This window comes from Giraffa tippelskirchi, chromosome 4 (genome assembly GCF_054371585.1).
Source record: "Giraffa tippelskirchi isolate mGirTip1 chromosome 4, T2T-mGirTip1v1.2.pri, whole genome shotgun sequence".
Classification (NCBI taxonomy): Eukaryota; Metazoa; Chordata; class Mammalia; order Artiodactyla; family Giraffidae; genus Giraffa; species Giraffa tippelskirchi.
This window is the reverse complement of record NC_137278.1, coordinates 35,000,660-35,019,668: the sequence shown is the minus strand read 5'-3', so window position 1 is coordinate 35,019,668 and position 19,009 is coordinate 35,000,660. Positions and strand designations below refer to the sequence as shown.

Sequence of the window (19,009 nt, the reverse complement as noted above, 5' to 3'; positions counted from 1 at the left end):
ACCAGCTGGCAGAGTGGACATTTAATGAATGGGTATTAAAGATATTCGTTTCCCAAAGTCCAGATGGAGCCAAGAAGAAAACAGCCAAGGGGAATGTTAAAAGGCCAAAATGAAAGTAATTTAATATGCTGGAAACTGGTTTTTACCAGAGGAACTTTGGCAGGAAGGGGAAGAGCAAACTATGTGGCTGCCTGAGTGGTCCCACAGCAGTGTGGCACCCCACAGTGGAAGAGATCAGGGCTGCCACACGGTACCGATTAAGGAGAGGAGCAAGATTTATTCTAGAAAGGCTTCACAGCATTGATGTCACACCCAGTACCCTTGTCATTGAACTTAAGCTTCCTGGACATGCTCACTTGCTTCCTCAGTGATCCATCAGGCTTCTGGAAGTAGTGACTCTGGGAAGCAAACTTGAACAAGGGAATCGGTGCGCTTACCTTTCTTCTCATTCCATTAGACCCCAGTTTTGAGGGGTCCCTGCTCTGATTATCAACAAGAGTGAGAGAGGCATGTGTGCTAGTAGACCTCAAATTTCTAGCTAAGCTTAGAGGGCTTAACTTCCCTCTAAGAAAATATCTTTCAGAGAGGCTCCAACTGAATAGTGATGTTACCCATCTCCACCTCTATGCTGTGCTGGGTCAGTGGGGAGAACCTGCCTACCACCATTCCAAGAACACTATACAACCTCTTACTCATTTCTTGAAAGTCTTCACCCCACTCCCCCTGCTACTGGCCCATCTGTATTTATTTGTGTTTCAAAGAACTGCTACTACTGTCCGAAGGATGTTCTCCTCATATTGAAACTTTCATGCATCTTCTTGCCTGAGAAATGTCTCGTTGGCCTGGCTGGGAGGGGCCCAGCCACCAAGTGTTTCTTGCTCTGTTCACAAGAAATCAGGAATGCCAGGTGTCAGAGCTGCCCAGTGTTAGGGGTGAGCCATGGGCAAGCCTTCCTTCATCATGGCCTCCCTTTCTTGTGAGTATCCCAGATGGCAAAGTCTCCCATCCATGGGTGGGGCTGGTAGTGGCCTCGGCTGCAGTGCCATCCTAAATGTGTTTGCCCAGCCCCATTAGCTGTTCATTTTGCCTTCTGCTCACCATTCCTGCCCCACCAAGCCTGGCAGAGACCAGAGAGTGCTGCCTGGGGCTGCTGGGACTTCAGGCCATCAATCTGTTAAAGTGCTGGAGGGGTGGAGAGTGGGTAGAGGGACTCACTGATGTCACAGGGGGACGTGGAGTTTGGAGTCTCCCTAAAATGCCGGCTGAGAACATGCATGCATGTGAGGGGAGAAGTGCCGCAGGACTTCGGTGCTTCCTAAGTAGCGGGGTCTGATCCCTGTCCAGCATTCTCAGGGAGATGATGGCTCCTTGGTGTGACTCTCCGTGGGGGCTTACAAAGAGCTGTCCCCTCTTTATCTTCTTGTGCTCATAACTACCATCTGAGGTCCCATTTCAGTTCAGTTCAGTCGCTCAATCGTGTCTGACTCTTTGCGACCCCATGGACTGCAGCATGCCAGGCCTCCCTGTCCATCACCAACTCCCGGAGTTTACTCAAACTCATGTCCATTGAGTCAGTGATGCCATCCAACCATCTCATCCTCTGTCGCCCCCTTCTCCTCCTGCCTTCAATCTTTTCCAGCACCAGGGTCTTTTCCAATGAGTCAGCTCTTCACATCAGGTGGCCATAATATTGGAGTTTCAGCTTCAGCATCAGTCTTTCTAATGAATATTCAGGACTGATTTCTTTTAGGATGGACTGTTTGTATCTCCTCGCTGTCCAAGGGATTCTCAAGAGTCTTTTCCAACACCACAGTTCAAAAGCATCAATTCTTCGGCACTCAGCTCTCTTTATAGTCCAACTCTCACATCCATACATGACTACTGGAAAAACCATAGCTTTGACTAGACGGACCTTTGTTGGCAAAGTAATGTCTCTGCTCCTTTAACAGACAGGAAAACTGAGGCAGAGAGGAGATCGGCAGCCTATTTATAGTAACCTAAATGAGACCCCAGGTCTCCCCTTTCTTCATTTGGGGTCTTTCTGGGTCATTTCTCCTCTTTCTGGGAAAACCATAGCAGGAATTCAGGGAGAACTGATGAGTTTGGGAAAGAGGAAATGGAAGATGAAGGAAACTTGTGAAAAGGGATGAGCTAGATTCTTTGAAGATCCAGGGAGCATGTGATGATGACTTTCCCTCCATATGTGGTGAGAACACGGAGACCAATACTGCACAGTGCAGGAGGCTGTGATCTTCCCCTGAGGCTCTCCTGGCTGCCGTTTCTGTGTCCATTCCGCTGGCCAAAGCATTTTCTTCCCAGCATGATACTTTGATCACCAACTGTCCCCCTAGAAGGAGGGAGCTGAGGCAGGGGAAAGGCTGTAGGGGTGATGGGCAAGCCCACTGACCCTGGCTTTGATAGGGCTGCCCCTGCATCCAAGGGGCTTTGCCTCAGGCCAGGCTCCATGAGTCTTGTGCTGCGATCTTCTCTCCTAGTCGTGGCAGAGTCATTTTGGAGTTTGATGATGAGGAAGAGTGATGCCAGTTTAACTTCAAGATGCCTGAGCCAGCCACCCACCCCACCCCCCGCCCCCCTGCATTGACGAGATCAGTGTGCTAAGGGTGCTGCCCTGGGCACCCTGGCAAGCTGCAGGCCACAGGCCCTTGTCCAGCATTTCAGAGAGCTCTGGCTGTTCACGTCCAGCTGGATCTGGTTTGCTCAGTCTCAATACTACTGACATCTGGGGCCAGACAGTTCTTCTTGTGGGCATTGTCCTGAGCTTGGCCCCTGCCTTCCCAGGCCTCTACCCACTAGATGCTAGTAGCACCTCCCCAGGTTATGACAACAAAAATGTCTCCAGACATTGCCAGATGTCTCCTGGGGGTCAAAACTGTCCCATTTTAGAGTGGGGAGTAACACTGGAATTTACCTGGTCCCACTATGTCGGTTCACAAGGGTTGTGAACATAGGTCAGGAGGGGTAAGGGACTGGCTTCCTGTCACATATGTGTCAGTGTTGGCAGGCGTGTGTATGTTCCAGCCACTGTGCCAAGTCCTGGGTTTCACAGACATATAAGGCCCATCCCCACCCTTGAGTAGTAACTTGTTAACACTAATTATGCACTAATTATGCCAGTCACTGCTATGCACTTTAAATGTCTTTTCTTATTTAATACTCAACAACACAGTGAAGCAGGTACTGTTACTATCTTCTATCTCACAGATAAGGAAATTCAGTGAAGCCAAATAACTTGTCCAAGGTCACTGACTAGACAGGGTGTAGGGCATCTGAACCTAATCAGGCTGACTCTAGATTGTTTTTACCTATTGCTGCAAGAGCTCAATTGAACCAGAGTAGTGCAACAAAAATAATAATAATAATAATGTTCTGTGAATTAAAGTCTTAAATTTAAGTCCTATGTCACTATTCAATTGTCAGTTCAATGAACAGTCATTTATTGGGTATTTTGTATTTGTTAGGACCATAGAGTGCTAGGGATGCAGAAAGCCAACCTTGATGGTTCGTGAAAGGATATTTCATGAATGAGCTCTATGAGTTCAGGCACATTGCATCCCTACCTAAGCCTCAGATTTACCATCTGTAAAGTGGGAGTGATGGTGCTGCCCTTCTCACATAGTCATGTGGGGTCAGTGCAGCTAAGGATGTGAAGGGTTTTGCACACTCTGATTAGGAAACACATGTAAGAGGCCATTTACTTAATACCCGTATCTACTCCGCTCTGCTTACAATTTGGGATCACACAGGATTGCGACTCATCTGTTTTCTGATTATGAGGTCAGTGCCACTCTCAAGAATCTTCTGATTTTAAGATCCTTGGCAGTTTGCCTTGCTGGAAGCTTGTTCCCTTTAATATCAGAGATGACCCCAGCAGCCCAGTGATCAGTGCAGTGAGAGGGACATGGTGAAATCGTGGTGGTGATGACAGTGATGACTACGGATAAGGCTGGCTTCCTCTCAGAACAGAACACAGTGGTTTGGGGACGGCTGCTGGGAAAACAACAGTCAGCATTTATAGTAACAAGGGAGGAAGTTGTCATAACACTGTCGACTGGGGAGAGCCTGCCTCAGAGGAACGACAAGTCAGAGGCCAGCAAGTCCCTGGGAGACCACTCAGTGCAACACCAGCGGGGTGGCAGCCTGCGAGGAGGCGCAGGAAGCAGGGGCGGCGGTTGGGGAATCCCAGCAGATGCTCCCCTCCTGGTCGCCTGGAAAGCAGCAACAGCAGCAGCAGCAGAGTGCATCAGATCTAAATGATTCACAGGGCGAGAACGCCTGAGTCTGCCAAGGCAGTCAGGCTTCGCCTGGAGTCTCCCAGGGGACAGCTGACAACGAATGCTTGGCCTGCTCATCTGCTCATCTGCCCAGCCAGAAAGGCCACAGACTCAAGGAAGCAGAGAAATGTGCTGTCAAACTGCCCAACCCCGCTGACTGCAGAATCCAGCAGGCAGAGGACATCCTAACTGGAAATTAGAGGCCACAAAATGCTGTGAATTGAGTGAATATAGTATCTATTTAACATGGTGTACTGTGAAATGCTCCAGTATTTTGGCCACCTGATGCGAAGAACCAACTCAATGGAAAAGACTCTGATGCAGGAAAAGATGGAAGGCAAAAAGAGAAGGGAGCAGCAGAGGATGAGATGGTTGGATGATGTTCCTGACTCAATGGATGTGAGTGAGCAAACTCTGGGAGGTTGTGAAGGACAGAGGAGACTGGCGGCTGCAGCCCATGGGGTTGCATAGAGTCAGACATGACTGAGCGATTGAACAATAACAAACTGAAATGGCATAAGGAAGATGGCTCACACTGTGCCCAACTGTAGTAGATACTTAATACATGCTATTAATAGATCCTTCTCAGTTTATAATTCATGTAACCACCAAGGATGGAGTGCTACCTGTGTCACTGGTGCTGGGAATACACAGCTGGAGATGACAAAGGCTTTCTTTCAAGGAGCGTCCAGTTCAGTAAGGAAGACACAAATTAAACAGCAACAGCAGATGCTTATGCAGATGTTTTTAAATTAGGGCCCAGAAATTTTAAGAGGCTGAGCTAAGATCACTGTCCAGGAAAGCCAGCACAGGCAGCTCAGCTCCTTCGTCTCCTCCTGTACTCCCCTGCCTTTCAGTTGAAAGCTGTTTTAGAAAGAGCATTCTGTCCAGTGGCAATTGGCAATGTAAAATCAGCAGCTTCTTGGACTCAAGAACACAAGCACAAGGATTGGTGGTGTCTCAGACTGTAAGAGCGACTCTCCAAGACTGCTTCCAGGACATCCATCACAAGCCTGCCTTCCTCTTTGCGCACACAGCTTCTTCCTGCAGCTCTGGGTATCTGGGGACTTTCTTATGTGTGACCAAAAATACAGTGTGTGGAGGGAAGAATTGGGCCTGGGGGGATAGAAGTCGCCAATCATTTGAATTACTAATACTTGAAAAGATGTTTTAAACCTAAAGGATTTGGTGATACCTAGGCTTGAGCCAAGATAAGCTGTCAGGGCCTTTTCACAACACAAATGAGACTCATTCCAGAGGGTAGCAGAGAAATAAGATTCTCCACAGCACAGAACTTCACCTATCTGTGAGAGCTTAACCCCTACCCTCAGAGGAGACTTGAATTCCATCTGTCCCATTGATTTCCTGGTGTGGGAAGCCAGGGCTCAATGCCTGATGAGACGTGGCAAAGCCAGGACCCTCACCCATGTTGGACCACAGAGCCCCATCCTCCAGTGCTTCCATTTGTCTGTTTCCCAGCTAAACAGAAAATCTCAGTCAAGATGTCCTCAACCTCATTGCCCTGAGACTAAAATCTGTACTCCTCTCTCAATTGAAGAAGAACCCACGTCTGTGCTGGGTACCCACACGGCTGCCGTGTTTATTTAAACCAATCGGTTCTGACTAAAGATCCCAGCTTTAAAACCAGAAACAATCCCAACGGGAGACCTGCCAAAGGAATTTAACCTAAAGCAATATTGATTCCTGGGCGTCAGGAGGTGTATTGTCAGTCCTAGCTGCACTGCTAGTTTTCAGTGTGGTAATAGAACAACCACAGCCTTCCCGGCCTCAGCTTCCTCCCTCCTGAAGTGGAGATTTCACCAGCTGCCACCCCTTCCTCCATCGTGCAATGCAAGAGCCCTGCCTCAGGTTGCCAGTCAGGACAGGGGAGCAGGAAACGATAGAGTCTGCTTTATGGGCCTACTAGTCTGGCACACAAGACAGTTACCTACTACTGACCCACAGAGACCTTTTACCAGTTTTGTACAGAAACCTGGATTTCCCTATAAATAAACTGGATGGTCTCAGAAGGCTGAGTGAGGGGCAGGCACGGGGAAGGCAGTGTGGAAAGATGACACAGGGCATTTGCTTCTGGAAGGATGCCTGACTGCCTCTACCCAGCTGTGCTGGGTGTACCTTCAGTTAGTTCAGGGCACTGTGGCAGGCTCGGCCGGCGTGGGGAAATCAGAGGCCTGTGGTACTCAGCATCCCGAGCAAAGTTCTCCTCACATCCTGCCCACATGACAAACGGGATCAGGAGTGAAAAAAAGGTGATCATTTATTGAAATTGATGCCCTCGAGTGGCACTATCACAATGATTTAATTTCAGGCCCCGGTTCTTCTCACTTTCAAAGACATTCGTGGTGTCAGCTTCTCTCTTTTCCTCCTTGGTCTGAATAACACACTAATAAATATACAATAAGGGCTTTAATGTCCGGGTGATTTACACTAAAAAGAGAGAGCCATTCAAAGGCTTTAAAGATAATTTTTAAAAGCCTTAAAACTCACACTCAGCCCTGTTACCCTGTCACGGGAACAGTCATGCAGCTGGAAACTCTCTGAGCAGAGGCAGTCATGAGACTGCAGTCCTAGGTATGCCAGGAGGTACCCCCTCCCCCTACACACACACACAATGTGCTCTTAGGCTAGTCTCTGGAGCCTCAGCCTTCCTCTCTGTATAATGGTAATAACTGAACCACCTCATAGGGTGGTTGTGAAGTTAAATTAAGTAATGTGGAGTGGGTGTTCCCCTCGCCCCCTTCCAATTGCTCCTATAAAGGTGGGCCAGCCTTCCTCCAGGCTGCTTAGCATTTGAGGAGAGTGGTTGTGATAAGGGCCAAGGTTATCCATTTCATACCCCTCGGAATGACCTAGGTGGTACCCCAAAGTACCAGTCCCACTGACTATGCCTGGATTTATCATATTTCTCACCCCTTTGAGTAGTAATATTGAAGCAACGACTAAAATGCTAGTCTTCTCCAGCATATGGACCTTAAGCCATTGAAATGGTAGGTCTCAAGATTTGGGGGTACAAATCATAACTACACAGCTTACAAAATCCATATGGCTAAAGGCCATCCCAATTGATTCTGATTTTATTAGTCTTGGGAAGGGGCATGAGCATAAGTATTTTTAGAGAGTGCCACTGGGATTCTGATGTGCATCAAGAATTAGTAATGACAGCTAACATCTCAGCTTGACTTGTGTCATCGCATAAACGGGTGGCTTTCTGTAACTATTTACTAAATGCTAAGAAAAAAATAAAAAAGAAAGCTTGGAGAGGTGAGATGGACTTGTGTGCAGGGTGGAGAGTCATTTTTCTCCCCCTTATGGGGAGACATGCTAGTGACAAGGCTGTCTAAGCCTGGCCTGATCCTGCCTGCTGTGCACCCACAAGCTGGGAAAATTATGTATCCCAGATCATGGATAGGTCTGGTCTCCTCTGGTGGGTCTTCTCAGGACACATCTGTTATTTTTTCTCCAAAAGGACTGTGGTGTTCAAGGCCACAGAGACTGAGAAGAATACACAGTGGACTGGAGAAAGCCTGGCCTTTTAGAGTCAGAGGGAGACTCCATCCCATCCACCAATTCATGTGTTTATCCATCCATCCATCCACTATCCACACTGTCTCCACCATGCCTCTTGTTCTTCAGAATGTCATATGTTGACTCTCATCTAGTTTTCAGATTAACAGCAGGACCATGGCACTCCTTTTTGTTCTTAGGAGGTAGACACTACGTTGTCAATATTCACAGTAAATATCTGTCCTGTGCATGTTGAGGGTACCAAGCACATCGACATCCATCTACTCATTTTATCTTCACTACAATCTATGCCTTATATATTGTTAGCCTCATTTTACAGATGAGTAAACTGAATCTCAAAGAGGTTCAGTGATTTGCCCATAGTTGTGGTTAACACACAGGGAAACACAGATCTGCATCATTTTTTTTTCTCATGTTATTTCCCCCAAGAAAGCCTTGCAGTTGAACCCTTGTATCACACCTGGTTCTGAGGAAATTAAGACTTGTTCTCAATCAGTCAGGAAAATCTCATCTGATATTTGGTCATCTGGCTCTAGGCCACACACCTTGAAGCTAGATCCTTGGTTTGTACATCTTTTTATTCCTTGCAGTGCCTGGCACAACATCTAGCACACAGAAGATGTTCTATGTTAGATAAACAGATGCCAGATCAGTTTATGGTAGTTCTGTGATGCGAGTCTTCCTAAACCTAAGCACTAAAAATTAAAAGTCCAGGCCAAGATCAAAGAAGAGTCTCCAATCAGTGACAAGATAAAAAGTACTTCTCCCCACCCTCTGCCCATGCCCAGAGATAGATGTGTGATTCTCCCTGGGGTTCGGGAAGCAGCTGTCAGAATGCACCTCAACTGTGAAGGTTGCCACTAAGTACAAAGGACAATTCCTTTCCTGGCAGGTACAACTTTTACTCACGATTGCCTTCAGTGATGAGCGTCAAGAAAAATAAATGAAAAGACCATTGGCTTCTGCCAGCTTTGACCTTTGAGATTTGACAGCCCACGGCTTGTAGTGGGGCTCTTTTGAGTTGGTTGCTTTCGTTTTTCCACTCTGCCCTGGATATTTGATGGATTGAACACTAGGAAGATAAGAGAATTGTGAATACCTGTAAACCCCTCGGCTTGTCAGAATGGCATCCTGGCAAATCCCATAATGATAAATATATGTTGTACACAAAGAGAAGTCAAAATGCATAAAAACAATCACTTCTCATCTTAGGAGTGCTTACCAAGTACTTATCATTTCCCAGTGGGGAGGGAGATGTTTAAAACAGATGGAGGAATTAGGTGATACACCACTGGTGTCAAAGAATTCACACATTCATTCCATCATGCATTGTGGCAGCAAATGTTTACAAGTCATTCTCTATCCCAGGCACTGGTTGGACTCTGGTGGCTCTTCCTGCCTTCAAGGCCTCAGAGTGAGGTTTGGTGTTGGATAACAAGGCACAGTTCTGATGCTGTGATGGGTGTGTGCACCGGTGCCACAGGGGTGCTGGTGAAGAGCTTGTCCCCTGAAATCCACTTGTGCTAGGGCAGAAAATGGGGCACACATGGACTGCCTTTAGATCATACCAGAGGGAAAGAGAAAGTGAGAAGTGCCTGGACCCAGGGTGAATCTTTTGAGCACTTGTAACAGGATGTTTGCCACAAGAAGAGGTAGAGTGGGGGTGGCATCCAGAGACTTCTCTGTTTGGAGACTGCCTCTGTGGGGAAGGGTTGGGTTCTGCTGCCACACAAGCCAGTGGGACACACACATGGAAATCAGGTGCTCCTAGAGACAGAGACCAGAGGGGCGGGTGGCCAAGTGATCCTGCGTCCCCAGCACATCACCAGGCCTTGGCACACATGCCCGCTTTGTATGGGATGCCTTCCTCTCAGTGTCCACTTGACCACTCCCCTTCTCCCATCAGAGCCAGCTCAGTTGTCTTCTCTGGGCCAGATTTATGATTTTGGCTGCTGTTGGCTCCGATTCCAGACCTCTCTTGTCATCCTTCCTCCTTCCTTGCCTTTCTCTTTGCAAGAAGAGTAGCTCGGGCAGGTTGTTCCTCACGGATTGCCCTCCACCCTGTTCTCCACCAGAGGTCCTTATTCTTCCACAACCAGTTTAGTGTCTCCTCCTCTGAGAAACCCTTTAGGGTTCCCAGAAAGGCATTGGCCCTGTGGCCCTGTGACAGTCCAGCTGCAGCCCTGTCTCTCCACTGGTCGACAGGGATCTGGTGCCCTTTCACAGCTGGCTTCTTCCTGAGTGCCAACACACAGAGGACAGAGGAAGAGTGAGGCTGCTGGTGGGGGGCAGGGATGAGCAAGCACCCTGGCAGCCTGAGTAGGGGCTCACCTCCCTTCCTTCATTCCTCTTAATTTGTATGATAGTAATAATGATGATGAAGTGGAAAATTTTAGTCCTTGTTTGAGCCACTGTAACAAAATACCACTGACTGGGCAGTTTATAAACAACGGAAGTTTATTTCGTACAGTTCTGGAGTATGGGGGCTTCCCCTGTAGCTCAGCTAGTAAAGAATCCGCCTGCAATGCGGGAGCCCTGGGTTAGATCCCTGGGTTGGGAAGATCCCCTGGAGGAGGGAAAGGCTTACCCACTCCAGTAATCTGGCCTGGAGAATTCCATGAACTGTATATAGTCCATGGGATTCCAAAGAGTCGGACACGACTAAGCGACTTTCACTTTCACTGGAGTCTGGAAGTCCAAGATCAGGGTGTCAGCAGGAAGAGGGCTCTCTTCCTCGTTCATAGTTGGTGCCTTCTCTCTGTCCTCACATGGCTGAAGGGGCAAGGGAGCTCTCTGGAACGTCTTGATAAGAGCACTCACTAATCCCATTCATAGGGCCTTCACCCTCATGACCCGATCACTACCCAAAGGCCCCATCTCCTAATACTACCACTCTGGAGGGGGTGGTGGTGGTAAATTTCAACATAGGAATTTGGGGATAGGGGCAGGGAGCACATGCAGACCATAGCCAGGAGAGAGAGGAATAGTTACCTTGTGCTTCCTCTGTTGTGCCGGGCATTATTCTAAGAGCCGTCCACGTGTCATCTCACCTAACATTGTACTTGCCACTGCTCAGTGAGGGAGGCACTTTTATTTTACCATGGAGGGAGCTGAAGCTCAGTGTGGTTAAGTAACTTGGCCAGAGTCACACATCTCATATTCAAACCCAAATCGTCCAGCTCCACAGTTGATACTCCCGAACACTGTGCTGTGAGCTTCCCCAACACCAATAATTAAGAATACATTATTATATATGTGTGATGATTAACCTTTGGTATGCCCAGTTACATATTTTCTATGGTATATATGTAATCCTTCCCATCCAAAATCAAGGGCAAAGTTCTAAGGCCTCAGCCCACAGAAGAAGCACATTTTGGAGAGCAGGCAGTCCTGAGAACAGGAACTAGAAAACTATGTCTGGCCCTGCAGAAGGTCATAGAAAGTCTAACCAAAGAATATGGTCTTAGATTCCTGTGATTCCTGATTCCTGAAGCTCTCTTCCAATCCTGCCCCTCGCTGCCTGCTGGTTTCAGGTCTCTGTCCATGGTAAAGAAGCAGAAACAGGTGATGGAATCATCAGTTCTTTTAATTGTAATGGGCAAAGGTTAGGTAGCCAGTGCTGACGAGTAAAGAAACACTACCACCTGCATAATCTCCCAGGTCAGCCTGCGTTTGCTCTAGGCCTCAAAATAAAGCTCCCTGTTTTTCATTACCTGGCCTGCTTCTGAGTTTTCCTTGTCCCTTTTTGTTTTGTTTGTAGTTCCACACTCACATGTCTAACTAAACTCCTTGCTGTTAGAACAGAAATGCATTCTCTTATGGTTCAGAGCCTTAGTTAAGAGCTGATCAACCATATGGTGGCAAGAAAGGGGAGGCCGTGGAAGGAAAGCCTCAGCTTGCAGCAGAGCAGGCTGAGCCCAGGCATGAGAACTACTGTCCCCAGTGGCTTGGATGGTCCTTGAGACTGTTCACTCCAGGGCACCAGGTTACCTGAGGGTCTGGAGCCTTCCTCCACCCCACACGGTAGCTTTGCTCACATGACTGCTGAGCAGTGGGCCTCCGAGCAGAGAGAGCCATGTGCTATGCTGTTCATCTTTGGCTCAGCTCCATGACTGAGATTTTCAGTTTCTCTGAAGGAGTGTGAGGGAGAGGCCAGAGCCAAATTGTTATTCTGTGTTCTGTTAATTGTGTGGAATGTGAAGCCTTTGAGGATGATAACCTCAGTGACTCTTCCTGGGTATTAGGAAGTCCCGAATGAAGCACATCAAGACCTCGTGGAGAGAACCGGCAGATGAAAATTCCAGGCTGTTAATCTTCCACTTCAAACCCTTCAATGAAACCATGTCTGACCCAAGATCAAGTCTGAGCTCCTTAGCATGGCACCAACCTGACTGGGCTGCACCCCTCTTAAGCCTGGATCACCCCATTCCTTTGGACCCATTCTTCATTTATATCAAACTGTTCAGTTACCCTGCTGAGTAAAGCAAGTTGTTTCAAGCCCTCTTGTCCACCTCCACACACACTCCATATGGCAAAGAAAGAAAGAAAAAGAAAGTGTTAACTAAAGGAACAAATTCTCAAATTAATTGGGCCAGGAACTCTTCAAGAACTTGAAGTATGATTTTAAGGAGGGGGGGGAACACATCTAGAAAGCTCTTGACCAAAATTCTACCTCTGTCTTATACAACAACTTACTTCCTTCTACCCACCTCAGATATATTGACTGTCCTCAGCCTGAATCCTCTTCCTTTGTAGTCCTAACCATCCCACACTGCTAAGCAAAGGCTGACATATATCAGCCTTGGAAATAGGTGGTTCCCATGTTTTCTGATTATCTGCTCTGTGATCCTTTTATCCTCTCCAATTTTCTAAGTAATTTCCTATATATTCTTTCTATATGTTTCCTTATCTTCCACAAGAGATTTCTACTTGGTACTTTCCCCTAGTTTCTCCCTTTCCTTAGTTTACTACTAGTCTTTACATCCCCACTTAAGCACACTGGCTCCTGTTGAGTTTTTTATCTTTTCACATAAGCTAGGATGAATTCCAGTTGCATTCTCTTCAGTGTTCCTTGAATATTCCCTCCATTTATCTTGTTTTTCTCTCCCAGGACTACCATTCCTCCCTGACTGCATGAAATTTTGCTTATTATTCTATCGGATATCTACCTGCAGGCCTCAGAGAGACTTCTCTGTCTGTAGTTTTCCACCCTGGTCACTTTCCCTAGGGAGCGTCTTAATGCTCGTTGGGGTCATCCTCTCAATAGACCTAGATGACTTCCATTTCTAAAAATCCCCACTTGCCTGTTATCTTTCTTGATTAACCTTCTGCTACCTTGTCTAAGTTGTTTCACTGGCCTCTGAAGTTGGGGGAACCAGTGACAGCAGATTCATTGTGTATGGAATGTGAGCCAGGAAATTTGGTGGTTGACAAAGTCAGAACTCAGATAGAAATAAAAACTCCTGGATTTCCCTGTGTGTGCATGGTCCTTGGGTCCTTGGCCTTCTTCTCTGGCTGCCTCTCCAAGTTCACATTCCCACTGAGCCATTTATGCTAAGATGAGTTAAAGGCATGGTCTAGCCAGCCAGCAGAACTTGGAAAATATTTCACTCATAGAATTATCAAGCATTAAAGAACCTTAAAATTATTGAATTCAACCCCTTTACTAGTCCAGACCAACACAAGAGCCTCTTCGTAAGCTCCTCTACTTCACCTCACCTTGCTCCAATCAGTAGAACACTCATCACAGCCCAGCAGACCACCCCACCATGGGGCAGCTAAAGCTGCTAGGAACAACTTATTAATGGCCCATTCACTGGATATGTAACATTGTAAAGTCACTGAATGTCTCTAAAAAATTATTTGATTTCTTTAAACATCTGGTGTCTCATCCATAAAATGGGAATAGTAATACCTACCTTGCAGGATCTTTGAGGATTATTGCTTTTAACAATGATAGCTAATATATACTGAGTGCTCATCATGGTTTTAGCACCAAGGCATACAATTACATTTAATACCACAATTTCCTTATGAAGTAGTACTATGATAATGTATACAAGGCACCTAGGATCATTTGAGTAGACAATATCTCTTAGTCCCATCTCCTGTTTCACCATTATCTTGCCAGTCCTCTTTTTCTCCTCTAAAATTGAATAGAACAAGCCTAATTTCTCCTTGGAGAAGGCAATGGCAACCCACTCCAGTACTCTTGCCTGGCAAATCCCATAGACAGAGGAGCCTGGTAGGCTGCAGTCCATGGGGTTGCTAAGAGTCAGACACGACTGAGCGACTTCACTTTCACTTTTCACTTTCATCCATTGGAGAAGGAAATGGCAACCCACTCCAGTATTCTTGCCTGGAGAATCCCAGGGACGGGGGAGCCTGGTGGGCTGCCGTCTATGGGTCGCACAGGGTCGGACACAACTGAAGCGACTTAGCAGCAGTAGCAATTTCTCCTTACATAGTAATTTTTCATTTGAGGATAGTTTTCTTGTCTCTTCTTAACTTCTTTTCTCCCCAGGCTAAACAATTTTAGTTTCTTCTGTAGCATATTTTTCAGAGCCACATTCTTCCAGTGTGACCAGTGAAGGGGTCAGGGACCTATTCTTCAGTGATCTGAAAAACCCCACTCAACCACTGTAGGGGAAACTTGGCTCTCTCTTCCACTCTCTGCATCTGCTGTTTGAAGCCTAGACACACTGAAGTTGACACCATTAGGAACCAGGGAGGCTCCAGAGCAGTCCATCAAAATCACATCTCAGCCTGTTTGCATCGGTTTTTGCCAATGGAGAATCTTCATATTTCTCTTGAAAAGAATGCTTTTGTTTACTATTGACACTCCCAAAAATGTCTGATTCAAAAAGAAATTTAATTCTGGGTCCAGCTTTCATGTCATCTTGCTTTGTTTGTCATCCTTGTGGTCTGCCAGCTTTGCCCCTTTGTTCCCCTAATTGCCAGAGACATTTTTATACGGAGTAAATTGCATCAGGCTCACTGCAAAATGAATCAATTTGGAAAGAGTATGAGCTGCACTGTTGTCTTAAGTGTGCATTAACATTTAGATGCGTTATTTAAAACGGGTCTGGGGTTAGTGCCAGAAGGACAGCCTCATGACTATTCTGACTCATTCTCTGTGGCTGGACTTCACAAAAAGGAACTGGGGAACCCTGTAACTCATCACCATCTCTCTTTTACTCTCCATCCCTCTAGAGAAGGCTTGAACTAGGTGAGATCTTTTAAGAGCTCAGATTTGGGAACTTGACTGACAAACTGAGTTTGACTTGGTGATCTCAGAATGAAACACAGCTGGGAGTAGGAGATGATGAGAGGCAAGCATCTCTCCCTCTCTCATCATCCATCAGGCACACACATGACATCTAGGTTTAAGAGCAAACCAGACGGCTGAAGCCCTTGGCGGTAAAACAAAGCATGCACAAAGAAACAAAAGACATCAGTAACCCTTTCTATTGTAAAAATTAAACAATGCTATGGAAACTGCTGAAAAAAAGGAGCTGCCATCCTTGTGATCCGGTGGTGATTCGATGAGCTAATTCTTTTATCATTGAGAGGGCCAGGTAATACCTCCATTATTAGCAGAAGGTTTAAAAATTGGAGAGAGTGGCATCACCGGGACAACTGCCTGATTTATGCTTTTTCAATCACCTGGGCTTGTGGCCTAAACTGGTAATGGACTCCATCCATCAAAAAATCATCCCATCTGGCATCCTGGTTTTTGAAGAAATCCGGACGTCCTCGTAGAGAATTGGCTAAATGATATAATGCGTGTGAAAGCCCTTAGTGCAGCTCCTCAGTGAAAGGATGTTGAATCTATTCCGTCTTTTAATTTTATGTTCAGAGATATGACGATGCATTAGGTAACACAAGAGAAAATATCAATTGCATAATGCCACCATTAAGGTCTCAAAGCCTGAGATGAACAACTAAGAGGATGGTGAGGATGGCACCTTCTCAGGGAAATCTGCCCGGACATCTCTGTCCCTGTGTGTCCCTTCTCTCTCAGCCCCTAGGACCCCTTGTAAGTAGTGGCTCCAGTCTCATGGAAACTCATCAGCTATGTATGTTTCTGCCCATTTCTCTCAGTAGAGCCCCAACTTCATGTAGGCTTTCATTTTTGGTGTCTACTAGGTCCAAAACAGTACCTGACACACAATACACATTCAGTAAATATTTATTGACTGAGAAATATTTCCAAATAGAACTAAAACATATTGTCATGCTAACCTCTGAGTTGAAGCAGATGATAAGTAAGGGTATGTGCCTGTGTACCAGGAGGCAGAGAACAGTAGAATCTCTGACCAGAGATAGAACATCAAGTATAGAAAACACTGCTGCCACTTGCTGGCACTTATTATTAATATATGGTGGACATCATTCTAAGAGCCTCTGCCTGCATTTACCTATGTAACCTTCACCATAGTCCTGTGAGGTAACATATTATTATTATCCCCATTTTATGGATGAAGACATTGAGCTTGCCCACAGTCCCACTAGGAATGACCAGAGCTGGGATTTGAACCCCAGAGTCTTACTCCGGAGCCCGTAGAGATGGAGCGGGAAAGACTCAGGTCTGCACTTCTACCAAGTCCCCAGCTGTGCACTTGGTCCTTTCCTGTTATTTGCAGGCGAAACGGAGTAACAAACCACTAAGGGAAGGGACGGACCCATGACTTCTTACTGGATAAACCAAGGGGGGATGGAGATGAGGAAGTCTGCATGCTGCTGCTGCTGTATGCGAAGCCCCGCTGAGGTGGGACCCCCCCCACCCCAGACTCCTGTTGCCTCACTGCCCGAGCCCCCACTCAAATCGCTGGACCCTGCCCTCCTCAGCCTTGCTCAGTCAGGCTTGAACTGACTCTTTGCATCTGTGTGAATAGAATTCCCAAAAGCTCTAGAGGAAAAGTGAAAAAAATCTCTTTTCCAATTGGCTTATGAAATTATCTTCCTCGAATTGAACTTTCCCCTTTACTAATGCCTTTTGATGCCTACACTTAATTGCTTTTAAACAGGAAGCCGCTGTGATCAGAGAATTCAGAGTTACATCTGCATCTTTTGTGCTGAAACTATTTTACCATATGCTCCTAAAGCTGTACAGGTTGATTTTGATGGGAACAATGTAGGTCTCACCAGTCTTGCTATAATTAGTTGCCTGCTTACATGATTGGGGAAAGAAAATTATCTATTGATTCCCAGTTCCAAAAGAAAATTCAACAAACAAATTTCCCATAAGCACGTAATTCCATTCTAACCCCCATCTTGGTGCGATCTGGCCCACCTCCACCCCTCTTCTGGTCCAGAGTTGCCTTTCTCTTTGTCTTCATTCATTCACTTATTCATTCATTTTCATTTGTTCACTAAATATTTACCTCAATAAGTGCTCCTCTGCTGCATGAAGGGAAATGGATGGTGGGAAAAAAGACTGAGAACAAGTAGAAACAATTGCTGTTCTCATGAAGCTTGCATTCTAAAGGAGGAAATTAACATTATATTACTAATTACATGTATAATCATGCAATTACCATCATGATACATGGTATAGGAGTATATTGGAGAAGGAAATGGCAACCCACTCCAATATTGTTGCCTGGAGAATCCCATGGATGGAGGAGCCTGGCAGGCTACAGTCCATGGGGTTGCAAGGGTTGGATATGACTTAGCAACTAAACCACCACCACAAAGGAGTATAGACTTCCATGAACTCTTAAAACAGGACGTGACCCCGACCAGGGGATCAGATGAGCCTTCCAGAGGAAGTGGCCCTTGAACTGAACCTGAAGAAAGAGCTATAGTATGACAAGTGATGATATTCTTTCTGGGAGGGGCAAAAGCATATGAAGGTCCTGAAGGTGAGATATTTTTTAAGAAATCAAGGAAAACTGATGCATCTGGGCATGAAAATAAAGAGAGACCTTGCTGGGGTAAAGGATGGGGAGAAAGGCAGAGGAGCCATCAGGCATATTTAGATCACAGTCTTTACCTTAAGAGCCAAGGAATGCTAATGTAGAGTTTTATATATATGGTGAGAGGGGCTACTCTTTGTTGTGGTGTGCAGGCTTCTCATTGCAGTGATTTCTCTTATTGCGGAGCATAGACTACACGAGTGAGCTTTCAGTAATTGTGGCTCTTGGGCTCAGTAGTTGTGGCACACAGGCTTAGTTGCTCCAAGGCATGTGTGATCTTTCCAAACCAGGGATCATACCAGTGTCCCCTGCATTGCACTCTTAACCCCTGGACCACCAGGTAAGCCCTAATATAGAGTTTTAAGGACAGAACTGTGAGTGAATTGGAGGTAGGACAGAAGTGTCTGGAGACTCCAGACTTCTTCAGTGGTCCAGAGGCCAGGGAGGGTAGTCCTGTAGTCAGAAAGTGAGGTATAGAGAGATGTGAACAGGTGTGTACATGTATATGTACCAGGTACAATGGACAAGGTTAGTGCTGAATTGGATACAGGTGAGAGAGAGAGGAAGGTATTTTTGCCTTGACCAGTTGGGTGGATGGAAAGATTCATTAAAACAGGCAAAAGAGAAGGAGGCACACATGTGGAGAGGAAAGTATAAATCAGTTTGGAGATGGACTTTTTAGAAACTTAAAAACACCTAAGTGGATATGCAGGTGAACAGGGGAATCTGGAGCTCAGAAAAAAGATCTGGGCTGGGGAAAAAAAAAAGTAAATTTCAGAGTTATTGACATGTTGGCTTGAGTTTGAAGCCAATGGGAATGTATAAAAATGCTTAGGAAATTAGCTGGTAGTAAATCATTGACCTAAACGTAAAATCTAGAACTATGAAATTTCTGGAGGAAAAGATAGAGAAAATTTTAGCAAATTTAGGTAAGCAAAGATTTCTTGAATAGCACATGAAAGGCATAAAGTATAAAACAAAATATTGATTGTTTTGGATTTATCAAAATTAAAAACTTTTCATTTTCAAAGGATTCCATTTAAAAATGAAAAATCAGAATAGGAGAAATGTAATATTTAAGATTTTATCTATATCAGGGCTTCCTTGGTGGCTCAGCTAGTAAAGAGTCCACCTGCAATGTGGGAGACCCGGCTTTGATCCCTGGGTTAGGAAGATCCCCTGGAGAAGGAAACAGCTACCCACTCCAATATCCTGGCCTGGAGAATCCCATGGACAGGAGCCTGGCAGGCT

The 19,009-nt window shown here is 45.9% G+C and overlaps 1 protein-coding gene across 1 annotated transcript in view; it reads left to right on the top strand.

Moving 5' to 3' along the window:
* ALK (ALK receptor tyrosine kinase) overlaps positions 1-19,009 on the top strand; it is a 759,079-nt gene that overhangs the window by 415,514 nt on the left and 324,556 nt on the right. The gene's annotated exons all lie outside the window — the stretch shown is intronic.